This window comes from Leptinotarsa decemlineata, unplaced genomic scaffold (assembly GCF_025532065.1).
Source record: "Leptinotarsa decemlineata unplaced genomic scaffold, Ldec_3_MD MMD2_tig00078422_RagTag_RagTag, whole genome shotgun sequence".
NCBI classification, from domain to species: domain Eukaryota; kingdom Metazoa; phylum Arthropoda; class Insecta; order Coleoptera; family Chrysomelidae; genus Leptinotarsa; species Leptinotarsa decemlineata.
This window is the reverse complement of record NW_027412747.1, coordinates 12,058,551-12,085,982: the sequence shown is the minus strand read 5'-3', so window position 1 is coordinate 12,085,982 and position 27,432 is coordinate 12,058,551. Positions and strand designations below refer to the sequence as shown.

Genomic DNA, 27,432 nt, shown 5'->3' with positions numbered 1-27,432 from the left:
AATATTTTTTCCTTATTAACATCAACGGATTTGTTGAACCAGTTTTCTGTTACAATATATAGATACGTCTATGTTTCTAGAAACACGTGCACCTACTCATTACTCTCGAGCTTAAAATTGTGAAAAATGATATTAATCATTTCATTAATAATGATGTTACGTTCGACTTGCTGCGTATGCGTCTCGCGCCGCTTAATTTATTTGCAAAAGAACAAATTCGATTTCAATTATACTCCAGGAAAATTAGGAGCATTTTTCGTTCAATACGAATGAGTTGACCGTAGATCAAGAGCAAAAATTCCAGCTGCTTCGACTATTTCTGATACAATCTAGGAGACAATCATTAAGCAAGTGATGGAAATGTGCGGTGAGTTTTCGGACTACTTCCTCCCCCTACCCAAACTCACGTGTATTTTTTTTGGTACAAAGTGAAACTTTTCAGATTCATAAGTTGAAATACAGCTACAAACTCACTAAATTTTATAGAGCGATCAGTCCTTATTTTCATTGAAATATTCCATAACCAATAATGTGTCCAACCAACTATGATAAATTACTTATATTTTTCTAAATAGAACTTTACCGGACTGAGCACATCTTAATGAGGATCTAAGAGTGATTTCGAATTGGGATGATAGTAACCCGGTTCAATTCAATGCCACAAAAATCCAGGCATCGGTTTTCTTTAAGAAAATAAATGTCTCCGAACCGGATATAATGTCAGGTCAGAAAATTCCGCTTTCTACTTCGATAATTTTGTTGGGGGTTGAAATGGACACTAATTTGTCTTGGCACAATCATGTCGCTGGAACTGCAAAGGCTGCTTCTCAAAAACTTGGAACATTGTTCCAAACCAGAAAACTATACACACCTCAGCAACTTTTGATGCCTTATAAAGCTCAGATCAGACCTTCTTTGGAGTATTGTTCTCATGAATGGAGCTCTGCCTCCAAACATACCCTGAAGTTGCTGGATTCCATCCAGAAAAGAGCCATCCGCCTGATTGGAGACGCGAATATCGCGTGCAACCTTGATAGCCTGGAACATCGAAGAAAGGTTGGAGATTTGTCTCTCTTCTATAGATACTTCCACGGGAAGTGTTCAAGTGACTTGACACATTTGATTCCACCAAAAGCGGTACATATAATAAATACGCCACAGACTGTGGCTGCTCATCGTTTTGAGGTTCAACTCAGTACACCTCAAACTTCACTGTTTAAGGACTCTTTCATCTGGAGAACTGCGTTTACGTGGAAAAAATTCCTGAAAACGTTTTTCCAATTGAACTTAATCTTCAGCGATTTAAATCCAATGTGAATCACAACTTTCGCACAGGCACCGCTCTGAGAGCGCCTTAAGGATTTTTCTGTAGTGCTTGTGTTTTGTCCTTAAAAAATGATAAATTAAACTTCAGATTTCAGTTCAGACATGGTTTAGATGCTGTAGCGACAATTGCACATATCTCGTGACATCACACTGGCTTTAGTCTAAAACCTAGTTTTGTAAGAGGTGAATGCTATAGATTTAAAATTTTTGCCATTATATTCTGGATTTCAAGCCCAATCAAAACATAAAATTATACACAAAATTAGATTTGACTGAATGACACTATCGTGTGATTTTGTATGAATCTACTTCCTACCAATTTGTTTTCATCGTTTCCTAAAAACATCTCATCCATCTGATTATTTTATTCAAACATTTATCTTGATTTGAATTCTGAAATTCACACGAGGCCCTATCAAAATTTGAACACAACATTCTCAACAACATTTCATTTTTCAGAGTATACAGATATACACTATATTGTTGGAAATTTTATCTTCACTTGCTATGATTTCAACAATCACAAATCTTGTAAACCATTATATTTCATATACATAATGCAATGTTTCCTGCTGTAATTTTTAGTTGAAAAAATCGAAAGAAATTTACGAAAATTAAACTCATCGTATCTGTATGGTATTCCACCTGCAACTGACAAATTATTCTTTGTGGGAAATCTTTCTGTTTCTATAAAACCAAAAGTTTCTACAGCTGGGTGAGAAAAATCGAAGAATATTAGCTGATTTTATGGTTCTATCTAAAAACAAACTTCTTGAAATTTTAAAGACCAGTATGTATATTATCACGTCTCTTTTCAGTAAAATGAGAAGAATGGCAATATGAACCAGAGTAGAATGTCCAAGGTCTGAATTACAAGACAAGGGATTGAAACTATAGTTGCTGATAAGCAAAGTGGAACTAGATACCTTGTCGAAAAATTGTAACTTTATGAGGGAAAGCCCCCCAGTGCAAAGTTTCAAAAACTCATCAAAAATGCCAGATTGAAAATATGTAAACCCAGAACTCTGTTTTTGGTAAATTGACAATAATTTTTTTGAAGGAAATAAATGCTGTTAAAAGATAAGACCAGTATAACCACCGTAAAGTACTTCCGGATGAAAGAAATAGTCATAATATTCGACAGGCCATCAATTGTTAAAGCACTGATATGGTACATTGAAGGATCTGAAATGGTTCACGAACGTTAATAAACGTTCAAATGAACTTGATTCAGATTTGAATCGACTCAGAAAGGAAAACTATGGTTGAAATTTCAAAAATCGAAAGATGAAGTGAATTGTGGATCAGCACGATATCAAACAATCAGATACAAAGCTGGTAACTTCTGACCAGAAGAAATAACAGAAAACTAAGCAAATGTTCCAACAGATATACTTCCAGTTGAAAATCACCAAGTGAAAATCTATAGAAAACTTGTGTCGCACTTGTTACATTCTGTTTTGTCAGAAAATGTAATGGTGCAAACAGCATGCGATTCTCATTTTTACCACTGAATAATACACTTTATTGTATAGTTTTCACTATAAAGGGTTTTACTGTATGCGAAACGTGTTTCAGCATACAATAGCTTTTTTTACGCTTGAGAAAGATATTTTATAGCAAAACACGTGTCGTGTAGTGAAAATCATACAATAAAGTGTATTAGTTAGTTTAAATAAATACGGATTTACATCAAGTATCGGCCAGTTCTATTCACTTATTTTTACGACATACTTACTTCAACAAATAAGGTTACACCTACAGACAAGTGATCAGATCAATAGAAGATCTGTATAAAGTGAAGACTAGATTAAATCAGGCAGATGACTCTTGAAAATACATGTGAGATATAAACGAACTGGTAGAAATTACAAACTAGGCGAACCAGAAATATTAAACAGATATTACTGTTCAAAAGCTAATCAGTTGATCCAAAAAAAAAGATTTGAATTTGAAGTGAGCTCTTGGTTTTCATGTGAGACATATGTGAGGGTAACTTATCAAATGAGTTGTTTCTACAATTTTTATATAGATCGCGTCCCCAGGTGGCGGATAAGGGAACGGCCAGAGGACTAGAGGCCCTGTCCGGAAAGCCAATGTGGCCTTACGGACTGGGTCGCCAGATTCCTGGTCAGTGGCAGAAATAAGTAGGGTGAGGGGAACTAAAACTCCCCATAAGTCTTTGCAAAACATGCCACCGTGGACCAGCCTACCCAAGCTAAGGTTTGAGGAATCGTGCCGACAGCTGAATGGCTGCAGGGTGATATGCGGTTACGAACGATCTCTTTGGGGAACTGGGCGAAACCTCATTGTAATCAGCCTACCTCTGGTAATGCGGGGCTTTGCCAGAGGTAACCAACTCTTTTCTTGCTACTCGTAGGAACACACATGAATGAAGCAAACACAAAAACAGAAACAACAAAAATAAAAACCAATCCCGAGGCTGAACAGAAGTGCTCACCTCAATCTGAGGCGGTGACCGAGGATGAACATATCTGTCCACCCCAATCCTCCGCTTGGAATGAGGCTGGACATAGCAGATCATCTCGAGATGTAATACAAAAGTTGAGGCGTAAGCGCATTTGCGGCGCCCAGGCCAAGAGGTGAAAGAGAGCGAAGGAGGCAGGAGTGGCAGCAACTATAAGTGCACCCTCCTCCTCCCCCACTCCACCTCCAACAGCAAGGGCACTTCCTGCGCCAAGAGCTCCGCCTTGAATAAAGGCAAGGAACCCGCTGCCCCTGCAGGAAAGATCCCTCACTCATACACTTCCACGGAGGAACTCCAATAAGGTAAAAGAAGCCGGGTAACGACAGTAATGTCGCTGCACCTTCCAAAACCTTCACGGAGGCCACCGTAAAACACCTCAAGGTTGCCAAAGAGAGTGTGTGTTTGGCGAGTCTTGTCCTACATCTGCCAATATAAAGGAGATGTCTCCTAGTGACCTGTTTAAATCTGTCTGTTTAAAATCTGTTTTTCCATTAACCAGCTGTCGCACCCCTATGAACGACAACCCTCAGAAGTCGAAACTTGTGCGAGCTAAGGATTAACGAGTCCACCTTCCTGGAAAGGACAGGATGGACGATGACCTAGTAGGACAACTCCTCGGGAGGATGTACAATGTACATGTGCTGTGGGTCTACACTCACCCTCCCTACTCTACAGATGCAGGATATGGAGCACTTCATTTCCGAAGAAACCTGTGAATGAATCATTGATGATGATACCCTTTCACAAAAGGGTTTTTGATGAAAAAGGGCTGATATCAATATATATCTATATCACATAAATGCTCAAAAGGTATTCAGATATCTGATTACAATTCTCCTGATGTATAAATGCTTTCACAACTTTTGGAAGAATACTTCTTTTTCAATTTTTAGCCATTTCAGTGAAATAAAATTAGTTATAAGGAAGTTTTTTATGGCAGCATAGTCAAACTTCGTTAACAAAACGTACGCATTTTCGACAAAATATACTTTTCTCTATATCAATTTTTCAATGAGTCTAAAGATTCCTCCATTCCTAGGCGGTCATTTTTTCTTATAGGTGGTATATTATTTTTATTGCCAATGATGAAAAAAAAGAAGAAACCAATCATTCTACAGCAATTACGTGAACCATTATATGAAAACATGTGAATGGTTGAGAAAAATTTCACAATTTCCATTCATCCATATACTTGTTCGTATTTTCTGAAAACTATCCATTTTTCCCGTACTACTGAAATAGATTATCTATTATCATCTATCGCAGGTGTATATTTAAAATCTACCCATCGATTTGTTTTCTGTTATAGCTTTTATCTCGGTGGGACATTAGTTTATTGATGTAATTTATTGTGGTCTGTGGTACTATTAGGTGTCCGGTCGTATAATAAATCTCAGTAACCCAGCATCATCGGCAGACTATTTTCCGAGGATTGAATGAAAATGGAATAATGGAAGAATATCCCATGATTTATTGGTTTCAGCGTACTTGCATTTTTCGTTGAAGAGTTATCGTAGTTACAACATTCGTTGCTTGGCAGGGTTGCTGGTTTACAATTTATTGAAGTTCTTTTCTGGTGTAAAAGAGCGAGAGAAGTAAAAAGGAACTATAAAAAAGTATATTTCGTTCATGAATTTATTCATTGCAAAAATTATTTTCATATCATTCACGAAAGTTTGAATTTTCAAAAAAAATGTTTTGTGACTAGAGACATCTGAATTATACTCTGTCAATGTAAGCAACAGACTGATCCAAAACATTATCATGCATAGTGCACGTGATCTCTTAGACAAGGCTGTTTGTTCAGAGTCGCACTAAGGAACGACCGAAATTTTATTATTATTTTTTTTATAATATGTGGCTGTGTATAGGATTTTTTTTAGGTGGACACAAATTAGCAGTTTCTTCAGCCGTATCAGTACTTGAAATTTCGAAAATTTTAAACTTTAAAATACCGTATATGTACACACCATATGCGTTAAAACGAAAGTTACCTCTCTGACACTGTAACATGAATTCCGCCAGTCGATTGCAGTTAAATCTGTTTAAAAATCTGTTTGAAATCTGTTTAAAGTCTGTTTAAAATCTGTTAATCTGTTAATCAGCTGTCGCCCCCATACGAACGACAACTCTCAGAAGTTGAGAAACTTGTGCGAGCTAAGGACTAACGAGGTCTTACCTTTTAACGTGTAATTCCTAACACGGTTGCAGAATCATTCCAGCTTCAACCAGATAAACTCTCTCGTGAAAAATATCTGGTCGAGGCGGGAATCGAACCAACGGTCTTCCGATCGTGCGCACTACCACCGCGGCCAATTCCACAATTCCAATAGATGCAAATGTGCGTGGTGATCATGTTTTGATCACGCATCTATTTTTGTTTGGGTTACTTTGTTTGTTGGATGGATATAGTTTAGAAATCTGTGTTATTGAAACAGATATACTCCTTTTTTCATCAGCTGCAATACTTTATTTAATTCATATATGTGAAACTATTGACTTCCGGATATTTCAGTATGAATTGAAAGTTTTATTCAAGTTATTTACAGAAGTAGAAATTTTCTTGGTGCAAAGTGAACATAACCTTACTTAACACAATCAAATCTTCAAAGTAAGTAACAATATATTCAAAATGTAGCGAAAGAAAAATTCTTTTTTGTGGAGGAAATACGAGATTTCATCTACCTTTTTTTGATTTTTAATTCATTCACACTATTTGATGGAATCGGTCGATACGTGATAAAAATCCTATATTAAAAAAAGTACTTTATTGTGTGATTTTCGTTAAACAGTTTTACGAAAACGCAACACGTGTTTCGCCATACAATGGCTTCTTCAGGCGTATCTTCACTTCCACAATCTGAAAAAAATTAAAAATTGTATTGAAGAACTTTGTACAGGTAGATATAGAAATGTCACACTTCTAATTTACTCCGTGAACTCAAATTATTTTTCTTGAAGAAACATGTTTTATGTTTTGTAACTTTATAGATGTGTAAAAAGGACAAATTTTCAGTTCATTCCAATAAATTACTACATGAACTCAAATCATGTTTCTCAAAGAAGAATACTCTATTTGTCATTGTCCAATTTAAAAATTTTGCATACCAAAAAGTGTCTAATGAATGGAAAATTTTTAATTTACGCAGTTATTCATCAGAATGAATCAAAAAGTTTGCCTTTTCTACCCCTTATTCGAAGTTTCCAATTATAATTTTCATATTATTTCAGATTCTGGAAGGTGAAAAAAGCCAAAAATGGTCGAAACAAACTGTAAATTATGTAAAATAAAACTACTTTGATAATTGTACTTTTTTCAATTTTAGAATTGAAAAAACATCCAACTAGTCTTTGGTTCGATTTATTTTCGAAGCTTTCTTGCTAGATGTCAAAACATTATTTTCATGGAAAATTTTTGAATTAACGCAGTTATTCAAAACATTATTTTCATGGAAAATTTTTGAATTTACGCAGTTATTCATCAGAATGAATCAAAAAGTTTGCCTTTTCTACCCCTAATTCGAAGTTTCCAATTAAAATTTTCATATTATTTCAGATTCTGGAAGGTGAAAAAAGCCAAAAATGGTCGAAACAAACTGTAAATTATGTAAAATAAAACTACTTTGATAATTGTACTTTTTACTAATAACTATATTCTGCAAAACCGTTCGGTATGAAAAAAGCAAAATTGCCATGGCGTTTTTTGTTTTCCCATGAAAAATTAAAAATTAACAAAAATCAACAAAAAAGAAAAAATTTAAATTAAAACATTTCAAACCAAGATATGTCACGACGTTTCGATTGTTAGTATTCACAATCGTCTTCGGGTGATAACAGTTATCATTTTTAATTTTTATTTTTCAGCTTTTATTAATATTTCAATCTTTATTTGTTTGATTGTTGCTTGTATGTTATTCCTTTGTAATTTCAGTTTTTTGTTTGATAAAATTGTTATTATCGGTTAATTTTTTTATAATTTTTTAAATTTTTTTTTAGGGTTTTCAAATCAATTTATATTATATTAGACAATGGAAGTCCGAACTGATGAAATACATCACGAAACATTGTCAACCACCTTCAAGCAAAAGTTATTTTTTTTATTGAGAACCCACGCAAAAGCTTACAGTGAGTAGAATAGTTTTTCACAATAGTGGCAGCGGTAATACAACTAGTGAAGAAAGAATACTGAAGCGGATTCTGTGGTCTATATAGAAAACGAAATTAAATAATAAATGATGAATGAAAATATAATGGAATTTTTGATGGATATTAAAACTCCGTGAACAATCTTAGATTATCCTAAAACAAGGAGATGAAAAGAAACATGAACGAGAGAAATAATTGAAACAACTTGACCAACAAAAATCAAAAAAGTAACGCAAAAACCTAGTGATGTCGTTGAAACAATCAGAATAACAACATCCATCATTCATTGTAGTAGCAAAATGAACCTTCTTTTAAAATAATTGGAGGCCAACGAATCCAATGAATCTTCTAGGAAGAAATCACTGAAAATCAAAAAAGATTGGAGTGCAGGCCTACATCGACATCAAATCCTGAGGATAAGCGACATCAGACCATAGGCGTCATATTAATAACTGAATTGTAGTTCGAGGCTGCGAGAAGTGTTTTGAAGGAAACAAAAACAAAGCTGAGATAGGTGACATCCAGGTCGAAAAACCCAGTGTTGAAGACAGCTACGGGACATACAAACATCAATTATTGTAGAAGCCCTTGTGCGTATGTAGATAGGTTTCACGATCAACCAACATCTTCCTTTATTACCCAACGTTATGGAAGAGTGCATCCCAGATCTTGAGGGTACGACCAAAGAAATTTGTTCTGTACATCAAGAATATAATTGTGAGGATCAAACTCAGAAATGTCATAATAATGAGATTTCAATACGAATCGGAGTTGTGGATGTCATGGAATAAAGAAAAACGATCCTTCGAGATTTCGCGAATCTGATATAGTTGTATTAGTAATTATCTGCAAAAAAAATAATGAAAGAGAAATGCACAAACCGAAAGAAATAGACCCGAAACTAATTGGAACGGTGCTGCCTTTGCACTTCAAAAAAAGTTAACCATAACAAGTAGTACGGGGAAAATGGCACAGTATCTGGAACATTTTTGGATATACTCGGAGTTAACCTTTTCCTGTGACTGGCCTTCGATTGGCCTCAGAATTCTCCTTATCTGAATCAAGAAGCTGATACGGTAATAGAGGATTTTTCCCATAGATACTAAGAACTATAAGGAAAATCAAACTTCAGTGGGATTCACGTATTGGTTTGCCATCCAGTAATAAGATGATGAAAATGCAAACCCAGGAAATAGGAAAATCTGGATAATCCAAAAAAAAATTTTGTGAGTATGATTTGCATTTCCATGTATCATTACTTCTTCTACCCCCTGCAAAATCTTCATATGACGTATGATCTCATATTTTTTCCTCGTTCGTCTAGAGTTTAGGATATTCTTCTTGAACAATAATCTCTTCAAATCCAACGAGTGCCCTATCAAGACGTTTATCTCCAAATCAATGAGCTCATATGCGACAGATGGAGGCAAAGGTGGCAATCCCTATATAATAATAAACTCATCCATTAATCCGAATCTAGTCACTCAAAATTACCGAGGTCTCCACCCGCAGACAGCAAGTTTTACTTACAGCCTGAGAATTGGAAATACGAAATTCACCCATCTACATCTCCTAAAGCATGAAGAGCCTCGCATTTATGATACCTGCAGTATGACGATGAGTGTTGAACATTTCATCTCTGATTGCCCAGCTTTCAATGAAGAAAGACAATTTTTCGGATCACCAAGCGACCTCACCAATGCATTGGATGTTACGAACTTTACTTCCCTTTATAGTTTTTTGGAAAATGTTGGCATCTATAACAAAATTTAATGTACCTACTGTAACCGCTAATAACCCTAGTGGTTGATGCGGTGTTTTTCCTTTTAAATAAAAAAAATCTCTTCGATCGACACTGTATCAAGAGGAGAGCATTTTGATCAAGAAATTTCTATAGAGCGGTTTTCCACTCTTACCAACAGTCGTGATGTTGTCTAACCGCTTTAAAACTCGCCGAGAAGAAAGTAATATAATTAATGTTTCGCATTAAGAGTCGCATCTTCCCATAATATATTAATGAAATTACATTTACAGTTTCGGGAAGTCACCTTCAATGCGAATGCTTTGCTAGATATTTACCGACACTGGTGAATGTTATTATGTATTCAATTTACGTTCATTTACGCTATATGTGTGTAATAAGTTTATAATTGTAGAATGTACTTGAATGCATGAGCACAAATTTTTTATTCTCAGTGTTTGAAAGATCTCATCGAAAAATAAGAAATTACCAACATTTTGCTTCCCAAAAGACAGCAGATAGGTTAGATACAGCCATTTTATTTTTCATTTTGTGTTAAAAAACCGACATTCCCAGATAGGAAAATAGCAAAACACGTTCATCATTTGTTTAATATTTTCATTACTAATTTCCCAGCATAATTGAATTATTCATTAAATGAAAATTAAGAATGGTGAAGTGATAAGTTATAGTCAGCAAAATATACCAGTTTGATAATTGAACGTTGAAAACTATGAAATTCAGGAGTATGCGGTATGGAGTGTTTTCAGAGTTGTTTCAAAATTTCTTTCAGCTAGTACCATCGAATAGCTCCGGAAATACTTTGGAATGTACAATAATGTTTCTAACATAACAGTTTCTAATAGAACAAATTCAGATTTCAAAATGCATTAATTTCACAAAACTAAATAGAATTTCATTGAATTCAACGTCTGCTATAAATAGAATTCAACGCCTGCTATGAATAGAATTCAAAGCAATTTGGACATCTCTCTCAACTTTCCAACGCCAATATAAGTAACTGTTGACGACATATTTCGTTTTTCTCCAAACACTCTGTATTTTATGCGTTGATAATACTACGGAGCGGTATTCTTGCTCGCGTTCAGGAGCGGCATTCTTGCTCGCGTTAAGCCTATTCCCAGAAAAGGCAATAAAAATTTTCCAAATAACTATAGATCAGTCGCTTTGCTATCAGTGATATCAAAAATCATGGAGAAAGTCATAAGCCACCAAATATTTGGAAGGCTTCAACATCTTGAGCGATCATCAATATGGCTTTCGGAAACAAAGATTATCAGGCGACCTTCTATCGTATGTCACCCATATTTGGAATAACGCAATCGAGAAACATGGATCAAGAGCTATTGCGCTTGATATTTCTATATAAAGCCTTTGACCTTTTGTGGCATGAGGGTTTACTGGCCAAACTTAGATGGTATAACTTGTCGGATCATTTTTGTATATGGCACCTTCCTAAAAGAACGTTCCTGCAAGTGGCCGTCGATGGATAGCTCTCGAATACTTTCATCATCAACGCTGGTGTTCCTCAGGGATCCATATTGTCTTCAACCCTCTTTTTACTGTATACCAACGACTTATCGGAAAGAACCAGAAGTCCAATATATTGCTTTGCTTATCTCGTCATTCAATTTGGATTCCAGGACATCGGCTACGGGGGCACATCTTCACCGGCAGCAGGAGGTTGCATATGAGGATCTAGAAGTGATTTCGAATTGGGGTAAAAGTAACCTGGTTCAATTCATTGCCACAAAAGCCCAGGCAGCGGTTTTCTCCAAGAAGATAAATGTCTCTGAACCGCATATAATAATGTCAGGTCAGACAATTCCGCTTTCTGCTTCGATAAGTTTGTTTCGGGACACCAATATGTCTTGGCACAATCATGTCGCTGGAATTGCAAAGGCTGCTTCTCAAAAGCTTGGAACACTGTTCCGAACCAAAAAACTATACACACCTCAATAACTTTTTATGCTTTATGAAGCTCAGATCAGACTTTCTTTGAAGTAGTTTTCTCATGTATGGAGCTCTGCCCCCAAACATACCCTGAAGCTGCTGGATTCCATCTAGAAAAGAGTCATCCGCCTAATTGGAGACGCGAACATCACGTGCAACCTTGACAACCTGACAACACTGTTTAAGAACTCTTCAATCTGGAGATGTGGAATAAACTTCCTGAGGAAGTTTTTCCAAATGGATTTAATCTCCAGCGATTCAAATCGCTACTTTCGCACATGCACCGCTCTGAGGGCGTCTTACGGATTTTCCTGTAATGGTTGTGTTGTGTCCTTAAAAAAGTCTAATGGAGCTGAAATCATATACGACATGAAACACTTCTAATTGGAAAAATATCCAATGTTTCATGTGAAACGCGAAACATTTCCGCATAATGAATGTATAGATATAAAACATTCAATTGGGGATAATTTGTATGACGCAATTGACGCAGTGGTCTTTCAGTGAAAATTGTACGTAATAATATCTATCAGAAGTTATCTGATAATAATCCTTAATACCAGTCAGTAATTCTGGAAAATTGAACACGTCATATACTCTATAACGACAGCTAATAATAAGGAAAATGTTAATAAGTATGGTATATAATGTTATAAGTATGTCATTTCTGAAAGAGAGGGGGCCGGTGTCTCTATTTTTGAATTTTCTTGTCTGATCATATTTTAAACAGTTTAATTGCGAGTCTGCTGAGGGACGTGTTAGGTCAAAGAGATTGCAAATATATAGCATATATTATTTCGATGATTATTTTGCAAAACTGAGTAGCTTTCAGCCCATGAGAACTGAGTATATAATTGAAAAATCCCTGTAGATGAGAACACAATTTACTAGAATCAAACAACGAAAACGAAACGTAGGAAGTATATAGGACTGAAGAGGGTGGCTGAGAATCATAAAAATTCTCCGTTGAGTGGATTTTGAAAACGTTAGCAATATAAAATTTTAAGAGCAGAAGCCCAAATATAATTCTTTGTGGGATGCCGCACTTCAACAATTTAAAGTCATTTGAGATATTACATATCATGACCCTCTGTTGCCTATTTCGACAAAATTAGCGGTGTAGCTTTCATTCCTCTAAATTTTCTCTAAAATGCTAGGTTGATCAACATGTTCAACTGTGCTGAACACCTTAGTCAGACCAACACATATGCAGACTATAGAACCAAACTAACTATTCCATAGAGCACTGCATTTTTCCAAAAACATCAAAATCATTTCAAAGATTTGGCCTTTCCTCAAACACCAATCTACAATACATTCCAACGGAGCGACTATTTTGTTTACAAAAAATTATTTTCCATTTTCAATACTCGAACACAGATATATGCATTTATTGTAAGAACTAACTGAAATACATACATTCTTTGTAATGACTGTAGGTAAACACATCAGGATACATGCACTCATCCTGACGATTCATCCTGACTAACGAAGATATACATTCATACTAAAAACTACAAGAAGACAAAAATCAAGATAGACGCGTTGACTCTTATAACCAACCAAGATATATATACATTTATAAAAACAACTGACCAAGACACAGAAATTCATAATAACAACTAGAGGGTAACAATCATCAAAATACATGCATTTAATTAACTAACTCTATACTGATATTATAAATGTGCAAGTTTGTGAGGATTGATAAATGTATGTATGTATGTATTTATGTTTGTGGCTCTTTCACGCCTAAACGACTGAACGGATTTAGATGAAACTTTACATAAATACAGCTCATACATCAGAATAACATATAGGCTGAACTTTACAAACGTTTTGGTAATTTTATTCATAATATAACGATATAACGAAGTATTAAGTAAGTCGAAAAAATTCTTGCTATATTGACATGCGCTGTCTAGAATATCTTTCAAATTCTTATAAAAACTGATACAACAGAAAAACTTTGTCTTTCACACTATGTATTAGTATTAATGCAATCGTTTGAAAGTTATCACGATAAGATTATCTTGACGCAACGCAGTAAGCCATTAAGCGTCGCGTCTACTGTAAGATGACGGAGGAAGAACGGGGGATTTAAGCAATGAAGCGCCATCGCCGAGAATGCGACCCGAACGCGGGCTGGCGGTTGTGTAAGTTTTGCGAATTCCTTTATAGGTAACATAATTTGATTCTTGAAGCTATTCATTTTTTAGTGCAGTTGGCATAGTTTTTCAGTTACTGTATTTTTGAAGTTAAAATGTAAAATTGTTAAAAATGGTCTGTCATGAAACTTAATGTGACAAACCAAATTCTATGCGGGCGATAAGTGTAAACCTTTGCTTTCAGAAACCATTGTCGAGAAGCAATATTCTGCATTATGAATCAAAATTCTAGAATCGTTAGAACTGTCAATAAATATACCTAACTTATACTCGTATGTATTATGACGCCTGAAGATGCTATTGTATAGTGAAACACGTGTCGCGGTTTTGTAAACTGTCATGTGGAAATGTAACATTGGTGTTTTTTGAAAAAAAAATTCCTCAATTATCAGTCAGTTTTGTCATAGTCTCCTTATGGTCCTAATTCTAATTGAGAAGATTCCGGTATTACTCTTGATGATGATTATAACGTTCAGTTTCAATGAACAAAAACCGAGTTGAATTCCTCGCCTATAAGGAGACCTTCGATAATGAGTCGCTTTTACACGATTATGCAACGAGAACTTTCCGCCACCCACGCAATACGGAAGATGTGTCCGCCCTGGGCAGACACGCGAACTCGCCACGACAGGCGGGGGAAAGTGTTTTCGGGCACTTGATTTACTGCAGTATTAAATTGAGACAACTGAATATGCGAAAACGAAACTGGCTGTTGGTCGAATCGTCTAAAAGTAATATAGCAGATTTGCTTGTAGGGAAGCTTACGGAAAGAAAAAGATATATCAACGAGCATCTATTTTTTTGTTGCCTTCAAGTTATAGCATTTTGAGACTTTTATGACACTTTATGTAATCTTCTCGAGGTGGAAAGTTTTTCAACGACCATGGCGTCTTTCAGAAATTGATGGGTTATTGTGAATAATAGTGAGTGATTTTGTTATTTGGTTTAATAAATGGCAAATCCTTGATTTTAATGGACAATTCTGGAGCGCTCTATCAGAGTACAAGTACCCTCTTGAAAATTATCAAATATAGTTTCACGGTTTACGATATTGGATATTTTTAATCAGGAAAGTTCACCATCAAAAAACCAGAAAATTATTTTGTAAATTATATCATGTTGTTGCAGTTACAATACTCGTATGTCTGTAGATGAGGTTTTGAATGAAGAAGAAAAATCATGTGCGGCATTTATTCGAATCAAACGGAGAAAATCTCTCGTTCAATGAGATTGAGGAAAATTATTATATGAGAGGTAAGCCTGTGTGAGAGGTGAGCTGGATTATGGGAATCAAATCGGAGATCACTGTCTATAGTCACCCCAAGATGTTTTGCTTCCTTCACAATTTCCAATCCCCTGGAACCTATACTGATATTGAGTTGATTTTTTACAATATCTCTGTGATTTTTTGGACCAAATATTATTATTTTTGACTTAGATGTATTATTCATCAAGTACATATTTTCAGTAAAGGATGAGAACGGGTCGAGATCATGACTAATCCGCCTGTTAGCGTCATCTACCCTTTGGGGTTCAAAAGAATAATAGATTTGGGTGTCATCGGCAGAGAGATGTTCACTGCAATACTGAAGACATTTCACTTATTGACTGGTATATAGCGTAAATAGGAGAGGGCCAAGAGCTGATCCCTGTGGAACGCCTGTTTATAAATTCGAAGGTGTGGAATGTACTTCATTAAGAACAACTTTCTGGCGTCTGTTGTAGTTTTATTCATTCATTGTATGGCAGATGAGCAATGTAATATAGATATTTGTTGTAAAAGTATACAGTTTCCATTAAAACTCCCCCTCAGTTCCAAATGACTCACAATTTTCCTTTATATGTATTTGAACTGTTGGATTATTATTATTGCACCCCCATGTGATCTTATGATACCGAAATTCAAGGTAATCCTTACTGATATTGTACATTGAAAGATATTTTAATAAATATACCTATATTGAGGACTTTGTGTTCTGAGAATTTTTATTTTCTTTGAAATAGACTACAACTCTAAAATCTACTACATGTTAGTGTTTTTATATGTATGTGGACCAACCTTCACCTACCTGTTATACCTGTTTTGATACCTAATACACACTCAAATTTGTGTCATATTGTTTATGTATTTCATTCTATTAATATGTTAATGACCTTCTGATTGGGGAGCCCAAACGGGGATTTCGGGATTTACTAAAGCGCGGCAGATTAATAAACAGGGGGATACCTTGTACCTGATTAAGTATCTCCACCAAATATGAGCCCCATATATAAGGCCGCCCGTGAAGGATAAAGGATCAGATTAGTAAAAAAAATGATCATCAGAAATTCTCGAGCGCGTCAGATTAAGGTAGGGTGAGTTAATTACCTGCTAAAAAGGGTATATTCCAGTAATCTGACAGTTTGAGGGTGACGTAAAGAAAGGTGAGGGCAGCAAAGTTGTAAAGAAATAACGTCATTTCGACATCCTAGAGTGAAGCAATTTTTTTCATTTTGAAGGAAATAATTCAAGGATAACGAAAAATATATAATCTGACGATTTCCGCAAGCCGAAATAACAAAAATTCGTCGATAAAGTTTGATGCGTGAAGCTGTATGATACTTATATTTCCCTCTCCGAGTTTCTATTTCTATTTCATTTTTTCTCTATCTATTACTCTCTCACTCCGTCCCCACTCTAAATTCTGTTAACATGACGCCACCACAGCTGATCACTGAGACTCGTTCGTGATGAAGAAGAAAATGATGATCAATTAATCAATTGATTATGAAAAAATTTATTTCCTGAGAGTTTTTAAAAATAATTTTGTTATAAATACAAGTATTCTACTTAAAAAACATACACTTATTTATTCGCATGCTATTTCCTGGGCTTTTCAATTATTTGAGTTCAACGATTTGAAAAAAAAATATTTTTTTTTGTCAGATTAGGCGAATCCCTCTGATAATCGTCAGATTATGAGACAGCACGTCTAGAACATAAAGATGAACCATATATATATCTTAATCTGACGCGCTTTCAAAATAGCGAATTTTTTTGCACATTATAATAATGGCCGCGAGTTTGCGTCAGATCGAAATCGAATGAGAGCATTTTTTGTTGCACTCAAGACCCCCTTAGAAAATCTGATGCGCTCGATTAAATTTTTTTTCTTTTCACTTTTAACCCTTACGTACAACCACCCACATCATGCAAACGATCAGATAAACGTATGAACATAATTAAAAATACGTAGTGTAACGGTCTAAATTTACTTGTAAATATTGTAGATATTGTTCGTTTATTTACTATGGAATCGACAGAATTGTCATTTATTGATGACGAACTTTTCGTCACAGCTAGGGACACATCTGGTTTGTCAGTGTGCCCGACCTACATTTTCAAAGAAGTTGTTACGTTTCAATTTAGCACTAGATCAAACTGCTCTTATGTGACCTTTCAAAACCACTACCTTACCTTTTAAGATCTTTATTCAGAGGATATTAACAATGTAATTCAGTTACAAGTTCATTTTATTCATTTAACATCATAGTAATGGGAATCTTCCGTTCCATAGAAAACCATACCTGAAATGTATAAGAATAAATGTATGCTCCCTGACTAACTGCTTTGACCAGTACTTACGCGTTCTCCTATTGCCAATCGACATTGGAGATCCGAAATTCCTCGCTAGGTTGAAATAGTTGTTATTGTTTGTTTCTCAGTTTTCTTCACCTATCATTTTTTTTTCAGCCGTTGTCTGCCGTATTCCCTATACCTTTCCGAGAATATTTCTTGCATAGATTGTTATTCATCACTTCCAGAAGGTTTACTGACATATTAGAGCCATATCGCCTGAAAAACAATATTAGTTACCTCTGGGTTTCTGAATACTGTTTGATATTTTCGGTAAATATTCTGCATAATATGAATGCTCTAATATTTGTACTGAAAGGGAAGGTTATGGCGACTTACCTTATATGTTTCTATTCCATCGCATGAATAAGGATTGGTAAATAGTTGAAAATAGGTTGGAACAATATATTTTGTAAATATTCGTAAACAAGGTTAAGAGACAGCTGTTGGTTGACATCTGCCGAACTTTCGTAGTGTCGTTCCGTCGACTTACACCGAACTAGTTCTACAGTTGTTCACGGGTGAGGGATTGATCGGTTACTCAAGTTGTCAAGGGTTGTTTTAGGGTTGCATTGCTTTGAAAAGGAGTTTTGATGGGTCATGGACTTGTTGATGATGTATCAAGTGGCTGTGGAGGAATTGTTAGATTTATGATGTTGTGCACAGCGCCCCCTTGGTGCTTGTAGTGTAGATTGGATGCACTGTGGCAACAACTGGTTAGCTGTCAGATGTGGCATTCTCTTAGTATTTGGAAGTTAGCCTTCGGTGAGCTTGGTTCGGAGTTCAAAGGGTATCATCAGACTGATTGTAGGATATATTTGGTTGTATTTGTGCCATCCTTCACGGGGATTATTTCTACAAGTCAGGATTGTATAGTGGAAGACTGATTGGTCATTTTGGTGTGGATATTTGCAGTCGGAAACTTAAGCTCTTTTGAGGATTTGTGGTGGATACCGAACTCGTGCCAGGTGGAAGGATTTCCGAAATTAGGTATGTCTGAATCACTGTCGCATCTCTCATGTGATCTTAGCTATGATATCACTTCTTCAATTCTACAACCTTCGTTTCTCGTCTCTAGATTCATAAGAAACAGAAGGCCCTCAGTCACTCATCAAGTCCCAGCAGGACTTCCGTGCAGAACACCGCACACGAAGAATCGTATAGAAAACCCCTTGGCCAGGGTAAGAATTTTACCATTAAATGTGTTTTAAATGATTTTAGTAATTTCTGGTTCCATCGTTATATCTCAACTGAATATTAGTATTGAAGAGAGGTTTCAACACTCATTCAATTTTCTTGATTTTTACGGATCATATGGTTATACAGGGCACCCAAAAATATACTCTTGTTATCTTGCTACTTTGCTTGATGAAAATATACCAGGGGTATTGATTAGTCAAATAGTCCTATTGAATGGGGGTTGAATCTCACCTTGTTTCATCTGATTCTGATTGAGAATTTTCTTCCGTAGGGTTTTTCTTCTTTAAGGGTTTTTTTTTTCCCTATTTGCTTTCTGGATCTTATTTGGTGATCCATTACTGGTCCAGCTTGTCGTGCCCTACAGGGTGATCTATCTTGGTGGTGCTACAGGGTGATCCATCTCCGCCGTACTACAGGGTGATCCACCGGTGCTACAGGATGATCTATCTTGGTGGTGCTACAGGGTGATCCATCTCCGGTGCTACAGGGTGATCCATCTCCGCCATACTACAGGGTAGCCTAACACCATATACCGGGTGGCCCAAAAGGAGCACGCAAGTTATAATTGATTTAATTGAATATTTGTGATATACTGAGATATTTGAATAATTGTTGCCCTTATGTTTATTGATACCTGTTGATATAGTGTTTGTTTATCGTTTATTGATTAAGAGTTTGTTATTGATACCTGATTGACATAGATATTTGTGAAACGGAAATTGAGGTATATTCTTCCTTTCACGATTGCTGATTGACACCGATGCGCCTACGCCTGAGCTCACGCGACGCAAACGAGTTTGTCTTACCATCCGATACTAGTATTTACGATTTCACCTACTCAATTTTCGTGGTAGTTTTACTCGACGTATTGTAGTTTTTTTTTTTTTGAGCGTCGTTACTACCGTAATTTATGGCTGATTGAATTCGTGGTTAGATACACCGCGCTCTTGTATGGACATTTGAACATCGCGTAGTAGTGTGAATATTGCATTGTTGTCTTAGAAGCGTTGTTGGTTAATCCATGTAAGTTAGGATTACTGAATAAATCATATTGGGGATTTTTATCTTTTATTTCCAATATTAATTGGTAAGTTATTGATATTGTGAGTTACTTAGGGTATCTGGAGGATTAAATTTACCTGGCGCCCATTAAGATCTATTTGAAATTTGCTAAGTTGTTTAACCCACTCCCGTCTCCACTGTTTAGCTTAGCCGCGGATACCCATCTGTCTTATTTGTTACCGACAGATGATTTAGTCCCCTCTTGTGGTTTGTGAGGTGACAGTAGGGCATTGATAGAATCAATATCTGACGCGCTCGAGTATGTCCATGCAACAGTATGTCCATATTTAAAAATCTATAGCCGCTTCCCCCACCGGTGAAAAGTTATATCGTATATAACATTTTTTTCTTCTTATCATATAAGCTCTGCAACCTAATATGTGTCTATGACGCTCCCCTACTCCCCTACTATTTCCTTACATTTTCTAATTTTGCCTGGTTTCTATCTGGGATTACAATGTATGAGATCAAACAAAGGACTGTTCGAAAAAGGACCTTTGTTGTTGTCTATAGATGAGCGGTGGGTAAAAACATACATATAAAACACTAACATAATGTAGATTTTAGTTTTCATAATTTCCTGATGATGCTAACTTGGTTGGCGAAACGCGCGTCAGGAGGCCGTATTTTTGTTCTGGCGTGAGAAAAGTGTTTTCAATAGATTCATTTCACGCCAGAGGTTCCAATTGTACCTATCGAGATTTTTGTTGTGTATATTGATTGTTGAGAACATATATCACACACATAAACCTATTCCAAAAAACATGTGAACTTTCATGGACACTCTAGTTCCATGTGAAATTAATTTTGGAGAAAGTAACAGTCTACTAGAGAATATTTTGTTGATTCAAATACTGAATTTATTAATATAGCAATTTATTGTGCGCATTTGTGAGGTATTCAGTATAATTTTGTAGTTAATTGCATAAATTAATAAAAATAAAATTATAACTTCGAGCGAATATGATTCATACTATTCTGTAACTTTTCATGGCTTCGAACGTAAACAGACGAATATTTTGATAACTTACCTATGAAATGTTATACCAAAAAACGCTTTATTTTTGTTTGCACTTTCATTAAAATTCACTAAAACAGAACACAACCGTTAAATGCCTTTTCAAAAGAAGTGAACTCTGGCAATATTGTATTACGACTAATACACTTCAATTTATCTTATAATAAGTTAACCATACGGTTGTCACTCTGCAATTTGAGTGCTTATTCCCTTAGGTTCTACTTCCTTGGAATATATGAAGGATTCAGGGATCTTCTACTCTATTCATCCCTTCACCAGAAATGAAAACACTCTGATTAATTTTTCGACAGTTGATCAGCAAAAACCTTTGAGGCAGAACATTATATTTCTTGTTCTGTTTTCTACGAATATGTATTTATGTATTTCGACTAAAAGACTCAAATAACCTGAGAAATACACGTCATTTGCTAGCTCTGCATTTGACAATGTAGAATCCCACAACTTTGCCATTTATCTCAGCACGGCTTTGACTACTGGTAGCTGTGTTAGAACTGTTTGAAGTTTGACTAGTAGAACTCAACATGGAAACTATTTGAGTACCTTCCAACACAATTTATTCTGATATTTTGATAATAATTACTATCGATCCATCAATCCTGAATTACTATGAGCGACTCTGAAAAAAATTTCTATGTCAACACCTCTTTGTAAAATTGAATTAAGCTATTTTGTTACTTATAGTTCCGATCCTTCCCCGATGAATAATTTATTGGCTAGAGCGTATTACATATCAATTATTCGGATCTTTCAATGTCAATCATTTTGCATCAATGATGTAGGTATCTATATTTGATTAATATATTTTTTTCTTTTCAGGTAACTGTTACATCCACAACCATCCATCAGTTTGAATTCATCACCATTTATTCATGCATTCGCATGTAAGTATTCGCACCTAATTACAATCCATTTATAGCGTGTACAGTTATTTTGTCACATCCACATCAGATTCTGTCATCACCTCTCATTCGATTCCATCAATAACACATTAACTATATCGCGGTTGATTTGATAAACTTTATCGTAAACTCTTATATTTTCTGTTAAGTAGTTAAAGACACAGACTTCCTTCACCATATATTCATTGTATGTCGATTCTAACCGGAGAAAATTACTTTTTTCCAAAATGGATTAGTCATGAAGTTAACTTATACTGTCATCAAATCTGAATAGAAATCAAAAAAGTCTGAAGAGTGTATCGAGTAGAGATACGTATCATGATGCATTTCCACCAAACGAATAGAACCACAACTTGAGTTTTTTTTAAGGACAAACTAAGCGCTACAGGAAAATTCCTGAGGCGTTCTAAGAGCGGTGTCTGTGCAAAAATAGCGAGTCACGTTGGATTTGAATCGGTGGGGAATAAATTCATTTGGAAAATCTTACTCGGGAATTTTATTCTACATAAACGCAGTTCTCCAAATGGAAGAATTATTAAACAATGAAATTCGAGGTGTACTCAGTTCAAACTCAAAATGATGAGCAGCCACAGTCTGTAGCGTATTTCTAATATATACCGCTCTTGGTGGAATCGAATGTGCCAAGTCGGAACGGTGTTTCAAGCTCTTGAGAAGCAGCTTTTGCAATTCCAGCGTCACGATTGTGCCAAGACGTTTGAACCCCTAACAACTTATCGAAGCAGAAAGCGGAATTGTCTGTTCTGTTATTATTATACCCGGTTCGGAGACATTTATCTTTTTGTAGGAAAGCGATGCCTAGGTTTTCGTAGCATTGAATTGAACCTGGTTACTTCCACGTCAATTGGAAATCATCTCTAGATCTTCATAAGGTCATGCAACCTCCTGCTGTCGGTGAAGATGTGTATACGCAGTCGATGTCCAAAAATCCAAATGGAATGACGAGACAGGTGTACTGTCGTCAGCAAAATATTGGATTTTTGTTTTTTTCAATAAGTAGTTGGTATACAATAAAAAGAGGGTTGGAGACAATATGGATCCCTGGGGAACACCAGCTTTGGTGGTAAAAGTATTCGGGAGATATCCATCGACGGTCACTTGCAGGAAAAGTTTTTACAGGAGTTGTCAAAATAGGAAACATTTTTGAGACTTTGTGTAGCGGTCGACCGGTCGACTGTTTGGTATAGGTGTTTCGTCTGTTTTTGACTTCCAGAATTGTAATATCCAGTTCTAAGTCAATTAGCAGCAAATCATCAGCATCAGCTGAAAATAAAGAAAATGCGACATATTCATGGAAATGGCCAATCTACTTCCATGAAAATAACCGAAAGGGTTTTGATTTTATAATCAGAATGGAGGCAAAAACATTTTCGAAATTATCTACCAAATATAAGATTATCTCATTCTCAAAATTTGTTGCCATAGGTGTTTTGAAAATCATCCAACTTGCAAAAAATAGCTGTGTTTCTCATTTTGTAGCTATTATGAATTAAAAGGGAAAAGAAAGTTTTTGGCTTTCTACTACTCCATTTCGATACAAAAAAATGTGGGATTCTTCCAAAGAAAGGAAGGAAGTAATCAATTTGAAAATAAGTAACTCTATACATGGATGTGTAGATCATGCAAAGAAGCAACTTTCAGACACAAACTGGAAGAACGCCCTTCCGAAACAGCTACTTTCATATAAACATTGAATTACACGAAAGAAAAAAAATTCTTTCGAAACGAATACTTTTAAATGAACACTGAATTATACAGAAGATATTTTTCTCTACTCAGTTTGTATTTCAAACATTCATTATGGAATAAAATTCAGATATCATCCACAGAGTTTTACTTTAAATGAATGGTAACAAATTGCACTTACATGGAACACTGTCATCCTCACTGGTAGACATCGATGTTTCGCCATAAGACACTTGCCTTAGGGCTCTTCAGTACCAAATTGGATAGCATTATAGAGAATACACACAATTCATTCATGAATTACGATTTTTAATGTCACGGAATGAGTTTGATCTACTTATGTCATCAATGACATCGTAATGAATTTCATTCACCTATTTGATTAAATTCCAGCCAAGGGAAATCTTATTTGACTTGGAGGGGTTATATTTTTAGGAGTGAATAATTGAATTTTATTCCATAAAGAATGTTTGGAATACAAACTGAGCAGAGAAAAGAATCTTCTGTATAATTCAGTGTTTGTTTCGAAAGAATTTATTTTCTTTCGTGTAATTCAATGTTTATATGAAAGTAGCTGTTTCAGGAGGGCTTTCTTCCAGTTTGTGTCTGAAAGTTGCTTCTTTACATGATCTACACATCCATGTATAGTGTTACTCATTTTCAAATTAATCACTTCCTTCTTTTCTTTGGAAGATTCCCACTTTTTTTGTATCAAGATAAGTAGTAGAAAGCCAAAAACTTTCTTTCCCAAAAAGTAATTATTATGAACTGACAAGTATCAGATTTTAATTTTTAACCGTAACATAACTTTTAGCAAACTCCTACTTTCAATTTAAAATTTTGAGAGTTGATCTGTTGATCTGACATGTAGGAATTTTATTTTCGGGTTCAAATTGAAAAGATTCAAAAAAATTTAAAATTCATGACAAATTTTCACTTATTATTGTTACAAATTGTGCAGCTTTGGAACAAACTTGAGATTTATGTTAAACACGAGAGTAAAAGGTTTTTGTGAGTGGAATTTCATGATAATACTAGTCAATTTTGTATATTGTGAGATTTAGAATAAAAATGAGATTCACTAATATGTGCGATTCCACACCTATAAGAAAGGTGGTTGTTTTAGATAGACTCTTGCTTCCAGATTCCAGATTATACCTGAAACAAATACCAGTCGATATTCTACCTACATCGTTCTTGAGAAAGTGTGTCTAGATATTTGTTAATGTCTCTTTTTACTACGAGTATTTGAGTAGTAGAGAGCAAAAAGGGTTTTTTCTGGTTTCAAGATATTGTGCTATCACTAATGTCTTACGATGTATGGTATTAAAAACAAAATGAAATCATTATACCCTTTTGGTCGAAATCAACTCATACTCGACTCTATCAAAATTATTGAAAAAACTTGTCTACAATGGTACAGAAACGTTATTCCATGGTAGTTATGTGAAACGAACGACCTTTGAATGAAAAAGTTGCAACTAAACAAAAATTGCGGACTGGAAACGTGATGCAGTTTTTTTGTGCATGAATTCGCTGCTATTATGAGCATGTGCAGAGTTAATGGCTAAATAATGAAGGAATGCAAATCACAGAGTAGTGTTATTCAAATCTCAATAATTAAGCAGTAACAGTATCACTTCATGTGAAACCGTTAGACTTTTATCGTCGGAGTTATGGTTTTTGCGCAGGTTATGATGGAACGGGATATTTCTTGTTGCATTACCCTCCCGATTGAGAAGTGTATATTTCTTATTTACGGTTCAGAAATGTCATTGATGATTATATTATATTTGTCGACTCAGGCTGGCGGCACACTGTTGGCGGCAACTTTTATTCTCGATGATTGAATAATTTAGTAAAGTCAAATTTGTCCGTTGTCGTTTCAAGCGCACACTGGAAACTAAATAGTTCGTAACTTCAACTTTAAAATTGTAAGATCGTCACCCACAGGGCACTAATATCTACTTAATATCCTTGGTTCATAAATAACTATAACTTACATTCGTTTGAAACCTATCTTATCATCGTTCATTGCAATTTTCTATATAAATAAGTTACGAAATAATGACAAAATTATTCAACGGCACATTTTTATTGTTCAATAGTTTTGTTTGCTGTTTAATATTTTCACTTGTACTAGTCATGTTGATTGTTTTTTATGAAAACAGAAAAAAAATTTCGAATAACAATTGTAGAGGACAATATATAATCTACTAAACTGCACCATGGATTGCACAAAATGAAGGGCTTTTCATTTATCAAGATTCAGTTTTGACTCCATTTTTCCTATTACATAATTCAAGAATAGTAAATACCTCAGAAATAATAATACATTTTTACGACGCTTTTATGTTGAGATGTAGCGTTATTGATTCACAAGGTGTAGCTGGTGTAGCCTTCTTCTGAAGTTAAAGAAACTAATTTATCATCTTTTGGAATTTTCCAAACAGTGACGAAAACTACATTTCTCCAAAATAATCCCATACATGTGAAACTAATAAATAAATGAGTACCACTCTGATCATTCCCATGATTTTCATGGAATTATTTTCCAGCAGCTTGACTGCATTAACCTTTCTCGATTTTATATATATTTATTTATAGAAGAATCTTTTATAATTTTCGGGTATTCAGTCAAAAGGGGATGGTAAAATAAGTAGGTACTTTTTTCTGTTCTAGCTTTCGAGTCTTTATTGACTCTTCATCAGGAACTCTACAATAAATTGATAATTGATTTTAACGTTTATTTGACAATTTGTAAAACTTACGAAAGTAAGGTTAGTAATTCCTTTCAATTGCCGTGATATGTAAAAATAACATATCCCAAACGACAAACATTATTGGTAAAAAACAATATGAATATACAAACTTGACATTATGTAATGATTGGTTAGCTTATTTGAAAAACCCAGTAGTTATTAAATCATGGTCTCCCATGGAGATATGTTATTTTTATAAATCACCGGTGGATAAAAAAAATCGCCCAACGTGGGGCTCGAACCCACGACCCTGAGATTAAGAGTCTCATGCTCTACCGACTGAGCTAGCCGGGCTTATATGAATATATGAGAAAATATTCATCCAGAGATGGGACATTTGAACATACAGAAAAAAAAAATAATTGGAATAGGCTTTATTGTTTGATAACTTTTGCGGTAACTTTGAGTCATTGAATGTTTTTACCAATAACACCTGATACTTTTCGCAATCATTAGCCTTAAGCCTCTACTCAATCTAGTGAATGTTTTGGAATTATTCTTCTTGATCACAGATAGGAAATAGTCTTCTCGATCATATACCTACCGTGTGTAAATCGATAGAAGCTTGTTTGTGATTATGTAATTTTTTTTGTTGACTCTTGAATGAGTTGCGCTTTGAATCTTCTTCGAAAATTCCATGAGTAGGTACATTTGATAGATATGAAATGATTACAAAATACATTGGTATTTTAAATATTTTATGAAAATTATTCAAACAATATTCAAAGAAAAATCGAAATACAACTGATATTTGAACATAAGGACATATGGTTTTACGCCCAGAGTAATGATAAAAGATAACATAATCCGAGCTGGTGGACTCAAAGTCAATCTCGAAGTCAACGCATATATCACTGATATCTAATGTATGTCGCAGTAACAGACGAAACGTATGTTTAATTCTACCACGGCCAACTAGTTCAGATTTTGTTCTCTTTAATCATATTCCGAAGATATAACTATGATTTGAAATAATGAATGAAAGATTATTTGAAATAAATGAATATGAATATAGGTATATAGGTATATAGTCATATAGTCACTTCGAGAAAGAACATCTGCATTTGGAATCGAAAGTTCAATTGAACCAACCTACAAAACTATACGATACATACATATACAAACTATACATATATACGGTAACATACCTAATTATTGAGTAGACTGAAGTAATTGTTTTCTGCTATATAGGTATGTACATTCTTGAATCATTATATACCCATTTGTTCACATTATCTATATAAAGTGATGAATTTATTTTTATAATGATAAGTGTATATAGTTTTCTTCAGTAATTTTGTAGGAAA

General features: G+C 35.0%; 1 protein-coding gene, 2 long non-coding RNA genes and 1 other non-coding gene across 4 annotated transcripts in view; 2 read left to right on the top strand and 2 right to left on the bottom strand.

Moving 5' to 3' along the window:
- Window positions 1-27,432, top strand: part of LOC111511146 (uncharacterized) — a 541,917-nt gene that overhangs the window by 242,129 nt on the left and 272,356 nt on the right. The gene's annotated exons all lie outside the window — the stretch shown is intronic.
- LOC141487270 (uncharacterized) lies at window positions 17,297-17,599 on the bottom strand. Its single transcript, XR_012468296.1, has 2 exons — window positions 17,469-17,599; window positions 17,297-17,410 (listed from the first exon to the last, which is right to left on the bottom strand). It is a non-coding gene; the product is annotated as an uncharacterized lncRNA (long non-coding RNA).
- On the top strand, window positions 18,546-19,706 carry LOC141487271 (uncharacterized). The gene is made up of 2 exons (XR_012468297.1): window positions 18,546-18,640; window positions 18,931-19,706. It is a non-coding gene; the product is annotated as an uncharacterized lncRNA (long non-coding RNA).
- Window positions 26,347-26,419, bottom strand: TRNAK-CUU (transfer RNA lysine (anticodon CUU)). The gene has a single exon. It is a non-coding gene; the product is annotated as a tRNA-Lys (tRNA).